Source organism: Saccopteryx bilineata, chromosome X (genome assembly GCF_036850765.1).
Source record: "Saccopteryx bilineata isolate mSacBil1 chromosome X, mSacBil1_pri_phased_curated, whole genome shotgun sequence".
In the NCBI taxonomy this organism is placed as follows: Eukaryota; Metazoa; Chordata; class Mammalia; order Chiroptera; family Emballonuridae; genus Saccopteryx; species Saccopteryx bilineata.
In genome coordinates, this window is record NC_089502.1 from 70295344 (window position 1) to 70300773 (window position 5430).

The following is a 5430-nucleotide window of genomic DNA, read 5'->3' on the forward strand; positions in this document are numbered from 1 at the left end:
CTATTCCTGTATGTGTCCTGTCTGGGGATCAAACCGGCAACCACTATGCTTCTGGACAACAGTGTAACCAAGCAAGCTATCTGACCAGGGCACCTTGTTTTAATTATTTTTACTTTTAACAGGTACAGAGAGAGAGTCAGAGAGAGGGATAGACAGGGACAGACAGACAGGAATGAAGAAAGATGAGAAGCATCAATCATCTGTTTTTCGTGGCAAGACCTTAGTTGTTCATTGATTGCTTTCTCATATGTGTCTTGACCGTGGGCCTTCAGCATACCGAGTAACCCCTTGCTTGAGCCAGCGACCTTAAGTCCAAGCTGGTGAGCTTTTGCTAAACCAGATGAGTCCGCGTTCAAGCTAGCGACCTCAGGGTCTTGAACCTGCGTCCTCTGCATCCCAGTCTGATGCCCCATCCACTGCACCACCGCCTGGTCAGGCCTTGTTTTATTTTTTAATAATTGACAGGTACCATCAGTGTAGAGCAGTATGCTTAAGGTATAAATACTTCTCAGAGAATTAAGAATCTTTTTATTTTGTGACAGAGAGAGAGACAGCGAGAGCGACAGATATGGACAGACATACAGAAAGGGTGAGAGATGAGAAGCATCAATTCTTCAATGCAGCACCTTAGTTGTTCATTGATTGCTTTCTCATATGTACCTTGACTGGAGAGCTACAGCAGAGTGAATGCACCCTTGCTCAAACCAGTGACCTTGGGCTCAAGCCAGCAACATTGAGCTTTAAGCCAGCAACTTTTCAGCTCAAGCCAGCGACCCTGGTGTCATGTCTCTGATCTCAAACCGGAGTCAGTGACCTGGTGCTTATGCTGGTGAGCTCGTGCTCAAGCCAGATGAGCCCTCGCTCATGCCGGCGAACCTTGGGCTTTTTAATCTGGGTCCTCTGCATTCCAGTCCGATGCCTTATCCACTGTGCCACCGCCTGGTCAGGCGAGAATTAAGAATCTCTACTGTATTTAAATCTTGGCATTAATGTGCCCAGAATGTTTTCATTCTCTCCACTGTGTCATATTACATTGTTCTTAGGTCTTAACCTAAAATCGGCAGTTCAATTTTTCTAGAATTTGGAGTAAATTCATCCTTTGGTGTATAACCTTGGGATGTAGTCATAGCAATTGATGTGGGAAATGTATTCCCAATCTCAGCCAAACTTTCACCTGAACTATTAGAACAAATCATTCCCCAAAACTGATAATATATCAATTTTTTATTTATTTTCTAATTATCAGGTAAATTTCAGTCCTCTTGCTTATTAGAAAAAGTGCTTGTCTAGCCTCAGAACACCATGAACAGACAAATATTCCTTTGCCGCTGATATATTTCTACATCCTATAAGACATCAATCAGAAAATGAGACATGATCAGAAAACCGATAGAGGCAAAATTTTATTTCGTAAGCACAAACACTTGAGGTATATCTTTCAGCAAACACTTTGGTTATTATCTCTTTACCTCCATCAATGTCTTTCTTGTCAATTATTTAATGAGAAAGGAATCTACACTTACATTAAACTTTGGTGCCTGCACCATAAACTCTATTTCATTCCTTTGTAGATTGCCACACTTCTTACAATAGCTCCTCACTGCACTGGATTATCAGGTTGCCCAGGAGCCACGGCAGGCATGTGGTCCTGTTGTTCTGGAGGCCATACGTCTCAGCATAGTAGTAGTATCTGTACATGGTCTGGGCACATAGTGATACCTTGGTTGGATGGTAGGAAAATAGAATTGTGGTACCTCACACATCTACTGATCTATTCCTCTCCATGTGTAAAAGCACACCCGGTGAAGGCTATTCTATAACAGTTTCTTGTGACTTTAATCACGTCTCTGACTGAATCTTCACATATAACTGTGTTTAAATCCCTTTGGCCATCCCATACTTGAGAAAAATGTCACGTAGGAACTGAGTGAGTCAACTGAGCTTGACTATAAACACCTTTACTTTTGCAAAAAGGAAAGTTAATTCTTCATATTTAATTTCATAGCAACTATAATTATTTTTACATTAATCTGGTTATTGTCTGTCCACCAATTCAACCTGTATTTCATGTAAATGTTCTCTATGGGTGTGTGGCTCAGAGCCCTCTCTTTTTTGAATAAGCAGAGCTTCCTTCATCACTCATCCAGACCAGCACAATCAAGGAATCCCTCATTGTTTCCATTCCGTGGACTCTCAGGAATGACCCTTTCTTTTATAGGTACTGCTAAATTTTGGAGGCCGAGGCCTTAAGCTATCAATATATAGTTCCCTCTCTCCTCTCTCTTTTATACACTCTCAGTATATTTTCTTATTGCACAATTTATTTAGAGCACCCCCCCCCCCCCATTAATCATTCTTTTGTGGAGCCCCGTACGGAAAATGAAACATAACACTACACAGCACTGTACAAATGTGGGGAACCTTCTACTTCGGGCCGTGTCAAATGACCTAAAAGACTTCCCAGTGTCAAGGTATTATTTTCTTTGTTTTTTTTTTTTATCTTTTTCTTTGTTTTTGGTAGTTAAAGTAACATTTCTTAGACTGGTATCTCTTTAATAATTCATGTTACAAATTCAGAAGATGTTAGTATTTCCCTTTATATTGCACTTTCTGTGTCATTTAAAAGGCCCAGACTTCCTTGGCACTACATGATTTCTTTAGAGTATTTAATATTCGTACAGCATTTAGTATGCCACATGTCTCAAAAATGAAAAACCATTCCATTCATTTTTTTCCATTGTAAGTTTGTTTTGTGCTTGGCTGATGCCTGGTGCTGGTAATCCAGAGTCTTGTAGCCATGTGAAGATAAATGTCTGATGAAGGCATAATAGGATTAAAATTGAGAAAAGATATATCTCTCTCTGCCTCAGAGGTTTGAGAAAAGTTGATGTTTGAGCCATATCTCAGACACTGAGAAATGGGTAATCATTTGCAAGGAACAGAGGAATTGCCAGAGGCAGAGGATCAAGATGTACAAACAGGTGCAGAGGGAAAAACATAAATACGGCTGAAAGGTGTTCTGGGAACTTTAGGTCTTCCCTGAGCTAACGCTGTCTGTTTTAAATGGAGACATAAGATCATAAGCAGGTGATTTAGACACAACACACACACACACAAGCACACACGCACACCCACAAACACACACACAGAGTTTTAAATGGCTTTATAACTAGAAGCAGTATTTAGAAATGAAAAGTAAAAGAGCAAGCAAAAACGGGAAAATATTACCACCTTTATCACAGAAAAGGGCTTCACAGCCTCAAGTGATGAGACAGCGTTAGGATCTAACGAGGGAAGTTAAGGTGCCTAGAGGACAAAGCTGGCATCAGATGTAATCCTCCCCCCCCCCAAATAAACTTAAATATTTTAGGTAGGAAAACGTGAAATGAGTTCTTGAAAACAGAGGAATAATTCACACAAAAAGTCCTCTGTTAAATCTTAAGTCTGTCAAAAATTATTAAAGCAAGGAAACGTGTCACTGAAACATAAAGAAATAAAAAAAACCCAAAAAACCCAAGCACCAGTCTGTGGAGGTAGACCTAGAGCCGTCACCCAGGATGAAAAGGTGCCCCGAGTGGGCTTCCGGGTAGGCCGTGGGTTCTCGCACGAGTTCATGGGTGATGCGAGAGCAGAAGCTGTACCCAGAAGCACTCTGGGCAGAGGCCGTTGGAGTGAGTGTGTCGTTTGTACTTTTGAGGTACATATAGGCCATGGGCGCATTAATCAGCCAGTTGCCGCGGCTCCTGGGGGGTCGTGCCCCACAGCAACCAGGTGTCCGTGGGGAGGAGGAGGAAGCCCAGGGGGCAGCCATGGTAATGGTAGCCGAGGCAGAATCGGAGAGTGAGGAGGCCGGACCCAGCACCAGTCATGGCGGCCGCAAACGGAATAGAGACTCAGGGGGTGCCCATGAAAAAGAGCTCGTCCCGAAGCGTGCCAAAGGCCGTCTGAGTCCCCGTTACAATGCTCTGTTCCTCAAGGGGGAGGGCAGCGATGTGCAGATCCGCGCATTCGGGCACGCATGGAACCTGCACAGGGCCTATTTGTGCCAGTCAGGGTACTTCGCCAGCATGTTCAGTGGCGCTTGGCGGGAAACCACCATGAATGTTATAGAGTTGCAAATGCCTGACGAGAACATTGATCATTTGGCACTGCATGAGGCTCTAAGCTCCCTGTATCGAGAATGCGTGCACATTCCACCCAACCGAGTGGTCTCCATCCTGGCCACGGCCAGCATGCTGCAGCTGGACGAGCTGAGTCGGCAGTGTGGGGCAGTCATGACAGAGACTGTCAGCGCCCAAACCGTATTCATTTACTACCAGTGTGCTGAGACCTACGGCCTCCCAGGCATCAGAGCCGTGTGCTTCCAGTGGCTGCTGGACAACCTAATGACTTGCCATAGTGATGCGCTATTGAGAGAAGTGAGCCTGGATATCATGAAAGAGCTCATTGCCTCTTCGGAGCTCTTAGTGATGCAAGTCGAGATGGACGTGTACACCACACTGAAGAAGTGGATGTACTTGCAGCTGCAGCCCACATGGAAGTATACCCGCAGGACCTTATTGTCCAGCGCCAACATGTGGTTTGCTAGGGCCAAGACGGAGTCGGAGGGCACCCCCTTCCTGGAGACTGAGCAGGGCAGGGCCTTCGTGCCAGTGTTCCAGCATCTGCGGCTGGCCTACATCGTCTGTGACCTGCAGTCGACACGCATCATCGAACAGGATTCGTTGATCCCTTCCACGTGGCTGACCCTCGTGTACAGACAGGAGTTGCTTACCCAACTCCAGGCTGAGCAGGACATGGATCTCGGGCCCATTGTCGCCAATGTATCCGACATCCAAGGGAACAGCATGCGATGCGGGCACCAGCTCCATGGAGAAATGCCATGCAGCTGGCAGTGGACTGGCTTCAGCTTTGTCGGGGACCTGGTGGTGTCCTACGCCAACCGGCGCATCACCTTCAAGCGCAGTGGACTGAACAGTCCCTTTGGCCTCGGGGTCAGCTTCCTCTGGCAAAGAAAGATCGCGTTCCGCCTCTGCCTGGTTTCCTTGGACAGGGATGGAAGAGCTATTTTCAGGAGGAGCACAGAATACCAGCTTCTTACCCTGAGAAGAGATCAAGAGCTAGAGGTAGTGAACCTGGAGGACCAAGATGTGTTCTTCCCCATGTATGTGGCCTGTAACTTCCTGTACCTCCCCAGAGAGGGCCGCAGCCCAGAGTGAGGACCCAGGCAACATCTCAGAAAGCCGAGCCGTTGCTCCTTGAGCACAGGAATGGTCAGCTTGCTCGAGGTGCCATATTTTCTGTGGGATCAACTGGTCTTTCCCATCTCTGGTGACCAACTCTGCCAGAGGCTTTGTTGAACTGTAGCTTGTAATACTTGAAACTGATTACTGGTGCCTCGGAAGAGGACATATTTTGAAGCCCCCCAAA

At 45.8% G+C, this 5430-nt stretch overlaps 1 pseudogene; it reads left to right on the forward strand.

Moving 5' to 3' along the window:
* The first annotated feature begins 3710 nt into the window (after positions 1–3710).
* On the forward strand, positions 3711–5219 carry LOC136316706 (germ cell-less protein-like 1 pseudogene; annotated as a pseudogene).
* Positions 5220–5430: the final 211 nt, after the last annotated feature.